Genomic DNA, 16687 nt, shown 5'->3' with positions numbered 1-16687 from the left:
CTGACCACCTTCAATTTTTTGTTATTTTTTAATTATTTTATATTAAAAATAAATAAATATGTCATATCATAACATCGTTAAATAGATAACGACAAAGTAAATAAAATGATTTAATTTTTAAAATTCAGTAAATAAATTAAAAAAATTAAAAGTACATTAAATAAAAAAAGAGAGAAAATAAAATACAGTGAAAAACGATGTAATTTATCCTAAATTAAAAAATAAATCATGTAAATTAAGTTTACACCATCTAATTATTAAATAATTTTATTTAATTAAATTATACCTTTTTAATTTTATTTTTCCCTTTATCTTCTCTCTGTTAAAATTCCGATCTGAAAAAGGGAAAAAATTGTTCTGATAATCTGCCGAGCTGAAGAAGCAGCTAAAGCTTTCACCTTTTTGGCTAACTCAAGCCACACCAACATTCTTCTCTCACTGCCAGTCCCTTTTGGATTTGTTAATTTTTATTTGGCTTTTATTAAAATTCTCGAATTGTTTCATTTTCGGAGATCACGGTTCGGTTCAACGTACTTTTTTGGGGTCCAGAATCAACGGCTGCGGTTGTATGTTCGACGGCCGGAGTTTGTTCCATCGCGAGAGCGTTCGAGACGGCGACGTCGTTGGAATCTATGTGCATTGGTGAGATTAGGAGGGCTAGGATTTGGCGACTCCGTTGGATGCCTATTTGTATCAGGTGCAGGATAAATGCTTCTTGTCGGGGATCTAGGGTTTTCGAGCCTGGTCCTTGTGGTCTCATTCGTTCTTCCATTGATCGGCTTTTTCGTTGGGCGGAAATGTCGGCTATCTGTAGCCAGGCAAGCGGAGATCCAGAGGCTTTTGATTTTGGCCTCGGAGGAGACTGCTAGAGCGGAGCTTGAGGCCACGGTTGGATATGGTGCAGTTTCCATTTTGTGGAACTATCACCAATGCGCTGTTTGTTATTGTCCTACTACTACTCGCTGCGCCCGCTGTAAAGCCGTTCGATACTGGTAGGTTAGCTTGTTATTTTTCTAACTTAGTTAGAATTATTAAGATTTCTTTCTTCATTTAGGCCATAAGTTTGAACTTTGAACGGCATTTGAGATGAATAAACAGTATGCAATTGAAATAATATTTTGTTAGATGAGTGCTTCAATTTGCGCTATGCAAGTTAGAAAGGAAGCAATTTAGCAGTGAGAAAGGAAGCAATTTAGAAGACTGGATACATGTACGGTAGGCATATAATTGGGGGTAAAAGGTTTATTATTTTCCAGTGAGAAAGGAAGCAATTTAGAAGACTTCTGAAAATAAATTATGAACTCAACATCCAAAGTCAAGCATTAAGTTTGGTGTTGGTCTTGATTCTTAAATGCTGCAATGTTTTGATGGATAGATATGTTGATTTTGAGCAAGTGTTTTAGTTTCTAGATTCCATGTCTGAGCCTCCTATCCTCATGTTACGAAGTTTGGATATTAGAACACAATTCCTCTTCATGATGACCTTTTTCTTTGTGCCCTTTCTCGCCTGCAGTTTAAGACTTTTTTCTTTACTTTTTTCCCGGTCATACATTTTAGGGGTTAAGGATGTGTATGTTAAGTGTTAACTTAGTATTTTCGCAAATTGTTAAAATGTAGTTTTTATGTAAAAGAAACAAATATTCTCACTTGGAGAATAATTTAGCTTTTCCCCATCACTTTGTTTAGGGTTTTTTTAAGGATGTGTTACTGATTCAATGGGACACCAATAGTCAATTATGGCTGTATTTAGCATTATTTTTCTGATGATACTGTTGATTATGTGCAATGTCTTTCAATAATATAATATTTACATCAAATTTTGGCTGTTTCAGTTCTCCCAAGTGTCAAATTATTTACTGGCGTCGAGGTCACAAGGAAGAATGTTATCCGCTTCCGATTGTTGCACACCAAATTCATGATGAGGGAGGTGATTACGGTCAGAAGGCGATAGAGCAAGACCAACACGGAGACAGATATGAAAACGAAGGAAAGTTGGATGCAAAGTTAACTAGAACATCCTCCAAAGAATCTGCATTGTTTAACTCCAAAACAGGACTTGTACTGTTGAGTTCCTCTAGCTCTTCTGCGGTTTTACATGGGAAGGATGATGATGCAAAGGTTGAGGTTCATGCTGATGGTGAAGGACTGAACTCTGCTTCTGAATCTTCCAGTGCTTCATTTTCTGGATTCTCTTCTTCTGCTGCTGGTAGTGAATCATCCGATGATGTTTCTGTGTGTGAGAGCATAAGTTCAAATGAGCCTGATATATTAGATAGTTCTTTTTCTGCTGATGCTAATCTCGACAACTTTTGGACTTCGTCTGTTGTCAACAATTTGGATCAAACCAATCCATCATCCCCAAAATCTGTTAGGCTGGTTGATTCTGTAGATAAAATTTCTAAAATAAAAAATTAAATCAGACTAAGCCTGATCAAAGTGGAGAGAGACAGTGCAGAGCAACTAGTTCTTCAGGATCAGGTGGTAATGATATGTGTGAGATATCAATTGCGGAGGGTTCTAGATTGTCTTCTGGTTTCTGGGACAGAACTCTGAAATCAGTTCCATCTACAAATGTTGCTGACAATGAGTCTTTTAACTCGTATCATAAAAAAGGCGGTAAAGGTGCCTCACTTGATTCTGGGTCATCCTTACATTTTTCGTTTACTTTGTCTGGAAATGCTTCTTCCTCACATCCACACTGCTCCAACGTGAAAGATGCTAAATTGGATGATGCTCCTCAGGGTGCTAATCCTTCAGGGCATGCCAAGCTTTCTGATGGAGTAACTTTGTCAGAAAATGTTGGTATAGATTCTCTGAATGTCAGAAACACCAAGTCTTCAAATTCTGGATGGGCTAATCAGGTGGAGTGTGGGTCTAACAATATTTCGCATGCTGCAAAACCCAAAGAAGCTATCAGTACAGATGTTCCACTACTCAGTTTTGAAAAATCAGGCTCTACTGCTTTCATTAATGGACCTAGCAATGCTTCTCATACACTAAAGTCATCTGATGCTTATTCATACAATGCCAGAGTGCATGTTGTTTCCAGTGTGAAATCTGGGAAAACTAATGACGTTCATGCAAATGTTTCTAAATTACCTCACGTTTCAAGTTCTAATTGTAAGAATGGATTGAAAACCTCCATGTTGAAAGTTGTTGATCAATTAAGAGGATCTAAATTGCCGAAGCACTTTCAACTTGGAGCTTGTAATGAGGTTGGTGGAACTTTAGCAATAAGCTTAACGTTACTATTTTAGCCCTAACGAGCCTTTGACATTAGCTTTTTCTCCTTTGTAGGAAATTTTTTCATATGAGTCATTTGTCAAACCTTATAGTTGGAATAAGGTGGAACTGCAACCACGCGGTCTTATAAGCTGTGGAAATAGGTAATATAAGATTGTTTCCTTTTCTTTTACTATGATGAATATTTATGGAATAAATATGCTATGCTTTTTTGGTTTTATATTATTGGCTAAATCCATCAACCTGTTGTGCATTTAATTTTCCAACAGAACCACCACATATGCAGCTTCATAACAGCCCTATCCTAAAATCACCATTCTGAAAGGTTATAAATCCATAAGAGTGGGAAAATATTTTTAGTTAAGGTATGACAACCAGGACAAACAAATACAAACTAAAATGCAAGCAATATTAAAGAAAATCATCTTCACCCACGAGGTTAAAACAAAAAAAATCAATTAAAAAAGTACCCCATAAAATCTAGTCTAACAGAAATACCCATCTTTCTAACCATTAAATAGCTGGTATCTTTTTCAAATTTAATATTGAGAATTGCAGAAAACTTTCCATAAGCAAAATGAATAGACTTAAAGTATAGTTTGGGTTAGACAAGTCCACTTGTTGCCTAATTTCTGCATAAGTGAACAATATTGCTTGATCATGTTCCTTCCTTGTGCTTCTTCTATTGAATTTTCATCATTTATGTTGTGTTGGACCTTGGATATGTGTATATTTTAATATTTTATTTTATTTTTCTGTTGTTAATGTGACTTTGTGCAGTTGTTATGCCAATGCCATCCTCCAATGCTTGACTTTCACTGCTTACTTTCTTCATGGACTCCATTCCAAAACATGTACGTCCCTTTAATGCTTCGGAGCTGGAAGTACTACATTTTTGTGTTTTGATGATACATGTTGGATGACTTAGTATAAATTTCTTTCTTAGGTGCAAAGAAAGAATGGTGTTTCATGTGCGAATTTGAAAATCTAATTTTGAGGGCTAAAGATGGGAGATCTCCACTGTCCCCCATAAGAATACTTTCCCGACTATAAAACATTAGTAGTCAACTTTCTAATGGGAAAGAAGAAGATGCACATGAATTTTTAAGGTGAGATATAATTAGCAGTGTTCAATGTTTACCATTTTAATAATGTTCATTTCATGAGAAATCTTTATGTTGAACTAGTAGTTTGATGAATTTACATTAGGTAGGTATGCTATTGATGCTATGCTATCTGTTTGTCTTAAAGAAGCTGGGGTGGTTTCATCAAGTTGTTTAGAAGAAGAATCGACTTTAATAGGTCTAACATTTGGAGGCTATCTTCTGTCAAAGGTAATATCTAAGATCTATATTTTGGTTGCACTTCTTGTAGAAATCAGAGTAATTCTCTGTATTTTCTTATTTTCAATAGGACATATTACAACTTTATATACAAATTATCTCTCTAAAGTAGGAAACTCTAAGTAAGGAAAGATACTAATCCTAGAAGATATGATCCCTTAAAATAAGGGATTGTAGAAAACTATTTACAGAATCCCTTAACTAAAGGAATCTTAACTAAAAGAATGGTAACAAATCATATATCTCTATAATTCCTACACTCCCCCTCAAGCTATAGAATATACATTGTATAATCCCAGCTTGGATAGGAATTTATTGAAAACAGGCTTTAGCAAAGCCTTAGTAAGAATGTCTGCAATTTGTTCTTTTGAAGGAATGTATGAAAGTGTGGTTGTCTTTTTGTTAACTTGATCCGCAATAAAATGCCTATCAATCTCAGCATGCTTTGTCCGATCATGTTGAACTGGGTTCTTGGCAATCTAAATAGCATATTGATTATCACACAAAACTTCAAAGTGATCCTCTTGATTAGTGTCAAGTTCTTTCAGTAGTTTAAGTAGCCAAATTCCTTCGCATATTCCCAATGCTAGTGCATTGAATTCAGCTTCAACACTATTTCTTGAAACGACAAATTGTTTCTTACTTCTCCAAGTTGTAAGGTTACCCCAAACAAAGGTGCAGTAGCCACTAGTGGATCTCCTTTCAGTAAGGTCTCCAGCCCAACTAGAGTCTGTAAAAATTTTAACAGTTCTGTCTTGTGTCTTGGAGTTTTCTTCAAGTACTTGAGAATTCTATTTGCTGCTGCCATTTGCTCTTCAGTAGGATTAGTCATGTGTTGACTTATCACTTTTACGGGAAAAGCTATATTTGGCCTTGTCAAGGATAAATAAATTTGTTTTCCAACTAATCTTTGAAATTTCTCTTTGTCTACTAAGGACCCATATTCTTTGTTAAATTTCAAGCTTGCCTCCGTTGGTGTATCAATCGGCTTACAACCAAGAAAACAAGTTTCTTCGAGTAAATCAAGTACATATTTTCTTTGGTTGATCACAAGTCCTTTTTTTGACCTTGTCACCTCCATTTCTAAGAAATACCTTAGCTTTCCCAAGTCCTTGGTTTTGAATTCCTTATTTAAAAACTTCTTCAAATTGTAAATCTCTTCTTCATCATATCCGATAAGAATTATGTCGTCCACGTACACAATAAAGATAGCTTTCTTATTTGTAGAAGTTACCTTGATGAAAAGAGTGTGATCGACGAGGGACTGCTTGTAGTCGTTTTTCAGAATGAATTTAGTGAACCTCTCGAACCAAGCTCTGGGCGATTGTTTTAACCCGTATAGAGACTTATTGAGCTTGCAAACCTTGTTGCTACCTTCAACAGACTTTAAGCCAGGTGACAATTTCATAAGACTTCTTCTTCTAGCTTGCCATTAAGAAAAACGTTTTTTACATCAAGTTGATGTAATTTCCAATCGCAATTTACAGCCAAACTTAGGAGTACTCGAACAGTATTCAACTTCGCCACAGATGCAAAAGTTTATGTGAAATCTATCCCATATGTTTGCTTAAAGCCTCTGGCCACTAGTCTAGCTTTGTATCGTTGAATACTACCATTGGAGTTATACTTTACAACAAAGATCCATTTACAGCCAACAACCTTTTTTCCTTGAGGAAGGTCTGTAACGGTCCAAGTAGCATTTTTCTCTAGTGCACGAATTTCCTCTTCAACAACCCTTCTCCATTTTGAATCCTTTAGAGCTTCAGCTATGCTTGTGGGAACCTGTTCTTTATCTAAGGTTGCTGTAAATGCTTGAAAAGACGGCATCAATGAATTATAACCAACAAATTTTTCAATAAGTCATCTAGAGTAGGGGAAGTGGACTTACTGATTTCTTCTATTTCGGCAGCTGGACCCAAATCCAATTCTCGGCAAGAATCATATTGCAAAACAGTCTCAGGAATATGTTTTCTTTTCCTTGTATAGACAACAAGTTGTTTGATTGGTGATGTTTGTGGAAGATTTTGAATGTGAGTAGGTGTATTTTCAGGAAGGTGTTTAAAGTAAGAGTGGGTGAAGTAGTGATAGGTACTACAGATGAATCAATAGGAGTAGTTACAGTGATAAATCTGTAGGTAAAGACAAAATTGGTGGCAATTCTGAAGGTTGAGAATGAAGAGTAGGAAGAGATACCTGATGTGGCTGAAAATCCTTTCATGTCTCCCCTTGAATTTTAGCCCGAGTAAAATAGGGATCTTGCTCATAAAATGTTATATCCATAGTGGTAAAAAATCGTTTAAAATGAGGATGATAACATTTATAACCCTTCTTAAGTGAAGAATACCCAACAGTACACACTTTAACGATTTAGGATATAACTTGGACTTATTAGGAGCAATGTTTTGGATAAAAACAGTACAACCAAATATTTTAAGTGGCAGAATGGAGGAGATAGGTTTAAAATGGGGAAAGTATTGCAAAAATATAGATTGAGTGTTTGAAATTGTAAAACCTTACTAGGCATTCGGTTGATTAAATATGCGGCAGTTATTAAGCTTCCCCCACAAATATTTTGGAACGTTAGTGGTAAATAGAAGAGAACGGGTAACTTCAAGGGGGTGTCTATTTTTTCTTTCGTCAATGCCGTTTTGCTGTGGGGTTCTAACACAAGAACTAAGCTGAACTATGCTCTTTTCCCTGTAAAAGACACCCAAAGACTTAGCAAAAAATTCACTGCCATGATCAGATTTAAAGAGCTGAATTTTAGACCCAAATTGAGTGAGAACCATGTTATGGGCAAAAACACCAGCAGTTTCAGATTTATCTTTTAGCAAATAAGTCCAAGTTATCCTACAATGATCATCAATGAAAGTGATAAACCACTTACAATTATCAGCATTCTTTACCCGAGAAGGGCCCCAAATATCACTGTGGATCTAAGCAAAAGGGTGAGAAGGCTTGTATGTACAAGGAGAATAAGATGATTTAGTATGTTTGGCAAGAGAGCAAACTTTGCAAGAAAAGAATTTGGCCTTTTATGAATGAATAGAGCAGGAAAAACTTTTGCAAGATAGTGGAAACTAGGATGACCTAAACGATAGTGCCATAACATAACATTATCAACTTTTTCTAAAGCGGTGAAAGATTTCGAGATTTCGGTTTTAGCATAGGCAGGAAGAATATAGAGACCATTCTGCAAGCTGGCCTTACCAATCATCTTCTTCGAGTTCAGTGCCTTCAAAGTACAATCAATATCAGTAAAAATTGCAAAGCAGTGCAAGTCGGTGGAAAGTTTACTAACTGAAACGAGATTGCATGCCAAATTTGGTACGAAGAGGACATTTTTAAGTACAATCTGTTCATTGAGAATAATAGTGCCATGTCCTTTTATTTTGCACAAGGAACCATCAGCCGTTTTGACAGTTTACCAAAGTTGGGAAAAAATTTGCAAAACAAATCCTTGTTACCAGTCATATGATCCGTAGCACCAGAATCGAGGATCCAATTAGGGGTCAACTGGGAGGAGAAAAAAACTGTAACATAAGGGTTACCTTCTGGTTCTTTCATGACCAAATTACCTTCTAATTGAGCAGCAGAACCAGAAAGATTTTCTAGATTTGAAGTGATCTCCGGAGTAGTAGAAGAAGTTGTGGACATCGTCTAGGTTGGAAAGAAACCGTAACCTAATCTGATACCATGTAGAAATCAGAGTAATTCTCTGTAATTTCTTATTTTCAATAGGACAGATTACAACTTTATTTACAAAATATCTCTCTAAAGTAGGAAACTCTAAGTAAGGAAAGATACTAATCCTAGAAGATATGATCCCTTAAAATAAAGAATGGTAACAAATCATATATCTCTATAATTCCTACACTTCTCTTCTTTCTATCATGCACTAGAGGTCATATCTGGGTGAGAGTTTTGTTTTGAATTGTCTATAGATAAAGTGCATTAAGTGTGAAGGCAAGTCTGAACGTCATGAAAGAATGATGGACCTTACGGTTGAAATTGGAGGAGACATAAGAACCTTGGAAGAGGCACTTCGGCGGTTTACCAGGACAGAGATACTGGATGGAGAAAATAAGTACCAATGAGCAGGTTGGTCTCCTTAACATTTTTTTTTTCAAAAGTAACTCTAGACAATATCAATATCATGCAAAGCGTTTTGAAGATGAACTTTTATGGAAATAGTCCTTTGGCCAAAATTTTATTTGATTAAAATTTGACAATTTAACTTTTGGAGAAATAAGATACGAGGATAGTCTCAAAAGCATTACAATTTTTTAACATTGGTTTCAATTTTAAACTTAATTGAAATATGGTTTTTGTTTGTATAAATGGTATACTTCAAAGAAGCTATAGGCTTTATTTTGATGCTTCATAAGAACAAATTTTCCCTAAATTTTGGAACAAGTGCTAATGTGCATATTAGATTATTTTTCTCTGCTGAAAGATAGCTCCTTGATAGTTTTCCCATCGTTGTGGTCAAAATATCATTGACAGTTGAAATGTGAATTCTATCCTTATGCTTCTGTTAGATCTATACACCGAGAATTAAGTAAATAACAGAACTATGAAACTATAATTGCTTGTAAAAAATAGTGTTTCATCAAAGATTGATAGTGGCATAGAATTACTCCGATGAAATTTTATTGAACATTTCCTTTTTGTTGAATTTTTGTGTAAGTTGCCATTGGTGGCTGTATTATGCTACTGCAAACATCTGTATTGTTGCAGGTCCTCAACTAAATTCTCTACTGGTAGAAGGCATCGATTTTAGAGGTTTCCTCATTTGTCTGTCCTTGTTTTGTTCAGATGCAAATCTTATGAAAAGGCCAAAAAGAAGTTGACAATATTAGAGGCTCCAAATGTTCTTACAATTGCTTTGAAGAGATTTCAGGTATACCTCTCAATAAAGAATGCTGTTTTGCTCTTCGTTGTTTGCAGATTCTTACAGCTCAAGTGTGTATTATGTTGCAATCCGGAAAATTTGGAAAACTTAACAAAGCAATTCAATTCCCTGAGATCTTGAACTTGGCACCATATATGAGTGGTACAAGTGATAAATCACCCATATACAAGCTCTATGGTGTAGTGGTCCATTTGGATATAATGAATGCAGCATTTTCGGGTCACTACTTGTGCTATGTTAAAAATGAACAAAACAAGTGGTTTAAGATTGATGACAGCACGGTATGTTCTCTACAACTATCATATGCATACCTTAAGCCATTTCATTTGTTTACTGGATAGTGCATGCAACTTTTCTCAATCAATGTTTTCATCTACATTTTATTTCTGTTAACTACCCTTAATATTTTGTAGAATCATGTTCCGCTTGTGCTCCCTTTACATGATTTAAAAGAATCTGGATTTTTGCCATATAATTTAGCTGTTTTTGCCATGTTAATAGCGATGGTCAATTCTTTTAAATGCTTCCCTTTAGGATAACTTAAACGAGAGTACTCTATATCTTGGAAGTAAGCGGAGGCTGGCATTGTATTCATCTTTTTTTTTCTGGTCTGAATTTAACTTTATTAATTCTGGTAGCTCACATCCTTTTTTAACCTAGTGAAAAGTTTGAAAATACTTCACAAGGATTCCTTTTTTGATGTTTAATTTAGAGGCATTAGCCTATGTGTTTTTATCTTTGTCTGATGCATCATTTGTTAGGTTTAAAATGCTTGTCAGCACAAGGAATTTAGTTTCAAAACATTCTCATTTTTCTTTGGGTTGGTGATAATTTGACAGGTAACTCCTACAGAACTTGAAAGAGTCCTAACTAAAGGAGCATATTTGCTTCTTTAGGCAAGGTAAAGAATTTCAGTTCCTCAGTTAGGTTTTATAATTTATAAGCTGTCATTGCATGATGGTTTAAGAAATCATCTTACAGGTGCTCACCAAGGGCCCCAAGATTGTTGAGGAACAAAAGCAAGGTCATTCCATCGACAGTCGATTCGAGGAATTCATTGAAGTCAACACATTCTGGGCTTGATGAATTCTACCCCAGTTCGATCCGTCGAGATGCTTATGGGAGCATTGAATCTTTTTAGTCAAACTACAATCATCTGCAAAGGATTTTAGAGGACTCGTCGTCAAGTGATAGTTCTTCTCTTTTTAGCAGCAACTCTGATGAAGGTTCTTGCTGTACTGACAGCACACACGATTCCACCAGTGCTGATGACTTATTAGATTCTATATTCGGTGATCCAATATAACGGTGTAACAGCCCATGGAGGAGTTCTGATCCCGATGCTTCTTCATCTTCCTCTTCTTCCCCCCTTTACTCGAGGCATTCACCCCTTGCTGATTCAGACCGATATGCTTCAAGCTCACCCAAAATTTGCAGCTCGCAAATGAATGGTGAAGGTAAAGGGAGATGATCCTAATTTCCCACTCCGACACTAGTAAACAATGTAGAAAAGTAGCAGTAGGTGTAGGGAAACTGACCCAGAGAGATTAGGACCCTTTAAATGATGCATCTTTTAGGAGGGAAAGAAGAGATTAAAAATCTTATAACGAGATATTGAGTTAATAGAGGTAAATAAGATATTTGGGGGGGGGGGGGAGATTGTATATGTAATGTACTTAGCCTGGCTCTGTTTAAAGAAGGCAGTCCATCCCCTTTTTGTTCATAGCTTCCCATTCTGTTGGTAATAAAAGGGCACTGGCTCGAGGCTCGGTTCACCATTGTTGCCATAATTTTTTAGGTTAGAAGATGCATTTCATTCAAAATGCAATTTTTAATTGGTCTATAGGGTTTTCCTTTGAGTTTACAGATTTCGGATTTAGATTTTCAATTTATTTTAATGAATCTAATAATATGACTTCAATTGAGTGGTGTTCTTCCTTGAGATCTTGGATTCGAGCAATTGTGTTTGTAGGGTGTTTGTGCATTCTTAATGGTTAGGAAAATTTATGAACAAATGTTATCTTATAATCATTCTAGATTATAATTCTTGATTGATTAAATTGAATCGAGCAATCCAATCAATTTTCGATGGTATTATTAAAAAAATATTTAAATAGTTTTTGTCACCTTAATTTGAAACATTTCTTTCACTTCATTGAAAAAAATAATGAAAATTAAGTGTTCAAACTATATATAAAATTAACATGAGGTGGCTAAAGAATTTTTTTTTGTTAAAAATAGGTATATAATGTTTTAATGTTTGGTGTGTTAATACTGTTAAATTTATCGTTAAGTAACACATCAGATTTATAAAAATTTTAACTTTTTTAAATAAAATTTTTAAATTTTTATAAGCTTGTCACGTGTCACTAAACGGATAAATTCAATGCAAATATTTAAAAGTGTAGTGTCGAAAACATTAAATATCTATTTTAACTAAAAAATCGTTAAACATTTAAAGCTAATTTTAAATATAATTTAAATTTATTTTTATATTAAATCTCGAAAAACACAGTACCCAAGGAGACAACAGATCACGGGTTGCATGACAAGATATGCATCGTTTCAGGTTAAATTACTCTTCGTTTCTTACGTTTGGAACTTTTAAAATCTTTTGAGATTTAATACTTCATTTTCTGAATTTGAAAATTTAAATTCAATTATTAATATCATTAAGTATTTTTATTAAATACATGTTCATTACAACGTAGGGTTGAGATCTAGCTCATTGTTATTTTGCTTATTACTTTTTAATAAATCAAGTTTTATCATATATATGTTGATCTATTTATAAATGGTATAAATCATACTTATAAATAATAATAGATAGTGACTAAATCTATATTAAATAATAATGGGTTGGAATTTGATTTTACAAGATCATCTTTTTCAATTATATGGTAATCAAGTTATTTTTTTATTTTAAAATATTGTATTAACAAGTTCAACAAAAGAATTTTAATAATATTATTATTGAATTTAAAATTTAAATTTAAAATAGAAAACTAAATTCATAAAAATTTAAATTTAAATGTGCAACAATATTAAACTTTATAACTGTCTTTTAATTATATTTTCATGTCTTGACATTCAATTGATATTTTTTTCAATTTCACAAAATAAAGACCTATCTTTGCGGTACATGTGTACATTATTCTTTCATCCTCTAAAAGTGTGTTTGGTTAGAGAATAAGATTCCTATAGAAATAGAATCCACATTTCTCTGTTCGATTGGCCGGGAATGTCATTCCGGCTAATCTTACATTACAAATAGTAGATTTTTTGAGATATATTACTGAGAATGTCATTACCTCCCTTTCCTTAGGTATTGTTGGATTACCAGTTTTAGACTAAAATATCTTTAAATTTTTTTTTCATTTCAAAAATATCATTATTCTGTCATTGAATAATAAAAATTCTACGAATGTTTTAAATTATAAATTTATCCTTAAAATATTTTAGATTTACAAAAAAATTCTATAATTAAAATTTTATATGAAATTCAGGATTTAAAATAAAATTTTACCCTTTCATTAAACTTTTTTATATTTTTAATTTTATAAAAAAATTATATAAATTTTATGAATTTAAATTTTTTAAAGAAAATATATATAATAAGGTCCAATTTGATCAAATATACATTCCAATAATCTTTTATTCTTTTAACTAAACACGGTAATCTTACATTCCTGCTAAACCAACCAAACACAAAATACAACATTCTCAGTAATCATATTCTCTAATCTTTTATTCCCACTGATAATCTTACATTTGACTCAAAATGTGTTTTTTTACTCTAAAAACATTAAAAAGAAACACCACCAACTTGTTAGTCTAGTGGAATGAGACACTAAGTCCTTTAAGTAAGATCAGATTCGAAATATAACATTTAAAAATAGAACAAACTAGGTTGAAAAGATCGCCCTCACCTATGTACTACTCGATCTGAATTAGTCAGTCAATAAATCATATACCAATGATTAATTCAAAAAAATAATTCTAAATGGGACCTCAATGAATAAATAACATATAAAATGAATTAGAGTTTTTAATTAAATTATTTATATTATAAATGTTAATATTATGAAAGATATAAATTTAAATGTGTTTAAATATATAATTTTTTATAGAATTATAATTAATTTAAGGAAAATTATCACTGTTGTCATGTGGTAAACCTAATTTATCATTTTTACCCATATCGTATTTTTGCATCAATTTAACCCTAAAAGTTATTTAATTGTATCATCTTATACCAAAACCCTAACTTAAAATCCTAAATTTTAAATCTTTAAACTATAAACCATAAACCCTAAACAATAATAAATAATTTAAACATTAATGCAATTGAACAACTTTAATGATTAAATTGATATAAAATACGCTAGAGGCGAAAATATAAATTAAGCCTACTATTGAAACAAAATGACCATTTTTCTTTAATTTAAATATAATATCAAGAAAAAAAATCCATACAATTTCACGTTTCAGTCAAAGCTAAGAAAATGGTCATTGGTGAATGCCAAAATGAGGAATCTTGTTTTGTCAAGGTATTTGAATTTTATTTTGTAGATACAGAAAAATATGGAATAAAACTTTCTCCCATCATTTAATATCCCATTTGAAGAACACAATAATGCAAGAGTTGTTTGGAAATATAATATTTAAACTATAATATAATACCCTAATTTTGCCCGGGTTAACAGCCCCATTACCCAGACCGTACATGGTTCCTTGACAGCACTGACCAGCTCACCACCGCAGCACCAAATCTGCGGCAGCAGCAACCCTAGCACGAAAGTAGCAAAATGACAACTCATTCCCCATATTCAAAAACAGCAGAAGATAATGCAAAATAGAATAACAACAAAAATTGTAATTAAGAAAGTGTCATTTTTCTCGATTTGTAAAATTGGGTATAAGGAACCCGAAAAACATTGTAAGGTCTCATCTTCTTCCCCTGGAATTGAACACAGAAGCAATACAACACAGACAAATTTCAAAGGTTAATTTTTTATTTCGTTTGTTTTAGTTTTCGGTGCATGTGTAACGTTTCAAAGCAAAAGTGAAAAGGGGGTTCCCTTCATATTTTTCGAAACTGGTCCCTATCTTCATTTTTTTTCTTTTTTGAAACAAAAATAGTCTCAAAGAGGGTAGTTTAGTTACCTGTCGTTTGAACTCCTCATCGGAATCCTTGGAAGTCACCTTGTCGGAGCTGTGGTCGTCTGTCAAGGAGTTGAAGGGTCGTTTTTTGTTTAAGGCGTCTGTCAAAAAGGGAATGGATGTTCGATTGGGGCTTTGGTGAGTTTTGGGAGTAGATGGCCACCATCAGTGGCAGCTGGTGATAAAGAACGCCAATTTACAGCGGCAAATAGGGTAAAGTCAAGGCCTTTTAGCCGAATAGGAGGAGAGGAATGATGATGAAAAGGGCTTGTTTGGCTCATTTTTGGGCGGCCTTTTCGTCTTCCCGTGAGTCGGGCGAAGTTTGGAATGGCCACCAAGTCGGCGCCGGCGAGGGGACCTTGGGTCTTGAGAGCAACGGTCGTGTGGTAACAGGGATTGAGTTTGAGAGAAAAAGAAGTTTTTTTTAGATTAGGGTTTTCATTTTAAAAAAAGAGAAAGGGTGAGTCTTATATTAAAGTTTAAGCGTTAACTACTTTTAGATCCCTAATACTTTGGCACGTGTTTAAGTTTAGGTCACTACGCTGTAGGTTAATTACCCATAAGTCCTCTAACTTTAGGTTGCATTTGAGTCCTAGTCATTAAAATAGTGTCTATTTCTGTTTTAATCCTCTTTGTTTTAGTATTTTGCGTTATAGTCATATGTTCCTAGGGACAATCACTTTTAGGTCCCCCAAACCTCACCGTGTTTTCATATTTAGGTCTCTAATTTCATCTTTTATTTGTTTATTTGATTTAAGCTACATTTTTTGTTTTGATTTATTTTGGTCACTTGTCATATTATTTATTTATTTCGAATTATTCTACTGATTTTTATTATTTTTATTTAAGTCACTATTTTAGTCATAATTTGCTTGCTGTTTTTTATTTTATTCCATTTTGGTCCCAAATATATGGGCTTATTACATTGATAGTGCTTGTAATATTTGATTCATGTATTATGCGCTTTGTTATTTATTTGATTTGCATGGTTGCCTTGATCTCTTGTTGGTTTTATAGTTTAATCCCTAAAGTCACCATATTTATTATTTTACCCATCATTTAGATATTTGTTAATTTCTTACTAGTTGTAATATTTTCAAATATTATTTTTACATAAGGAATTTATAGAAACGCGTATTAACTGACAAGGAGTATGTTTACAAGAATTATTCGAACAAAATAATATCTTTTACATTTGAATGAATTTGTTTTTTAAAATATATTTGATATATGTATTTTATCCAAAAGTTGAGACAATATTATTTTGTATGGGGAATCTATGGAAATGCCCTCTTAACTAACAAGAAGGGTGTTTTCGAGAATTGTTCGTACAAAATAACACCCTTGTATTTTTTTTCTAAAAAGGATCATAATTTAAATGTATATTCGAATTTGCAAATTTCAGTATTTAGATGACATATAATCGCTTAGATACCGATTTTGGGCTTTGTGGGGGTGCTAATCATTCCCCACGCGTAATTGACTCCCAAACCCTTTTTCAAAACGAATCTCTGGTTAAACGCATACCACTTTTTATCTTTTAAAATTATTTTTCTTAAAATTATTTTAAAGGATATTTTTTAGGTATTCAACCTTCCTACCCAAAGGTCGATGGCGACTCCAAACTTGTTTATTTACACATTTATTTTAAAACCTAACATTTTCCAAGATTAAGTTGGATCGCTCCCCACCATAGCCCTAAAAAGATTAAGGATCATTCCAACAGCTTGGCGACTCCGTTGGGGACATTAGAGAGTCAGGCCATAATCGATTATACGTCATATTTTTAGTTGGAATTGTAAATTTGAATTATATTTAAATTTTGATCTTCATGTTTTGTGTGCATCACATCGTACATTGTTTATTTATTAGTTGTATTAATGTGTGATTTATGTGTTTCAGATTATGACCTTTTAAAATTTTGAGCCTTCTAACTATGATTTGTCCGTTAGGTAGGGGTGAATGCTACGCTTACGTGAGAAAAACTATTTTTCTCCGCATGGGCTTTAGTAAGTAACCTCTG

The 16687-nt window shown here is 33.4% G+C and overlaps 1 pseudogene; it reads left to right on the top strand.

Moving 5' to 3' along the window:
• The first annotated feature begins 380 nt into the window (after positions 1-380).
• LOC120203079 lies at positions 381-11078 on the top strand (annotated as a pseudogene).
• The last annotated feature ends 5609 nt before the right edge of the window (positions 11079-16687 follow it).

This window comes from Hibiscus syriacus, unplaced genomic scaffold (assembly GCF_006381635.1).
Source record: "Hibiscus syriacus cultivar Baekdansim isolate YM2019G1 unplaced genomic scaffold, ASM638163v2 tig00009023_pilon, whole genome shotgun sequence".
Classification (NCBI taxonomy): Eukaryota; Viridiplantae; Streptophyta; class Magnoliopsida; order Malvales; family Malvaceae; genus Hibiscus; species Hibiscus syriacus.
This window is presented reverse-complemented; position numbering and strand designations above follow the sequence as displayed.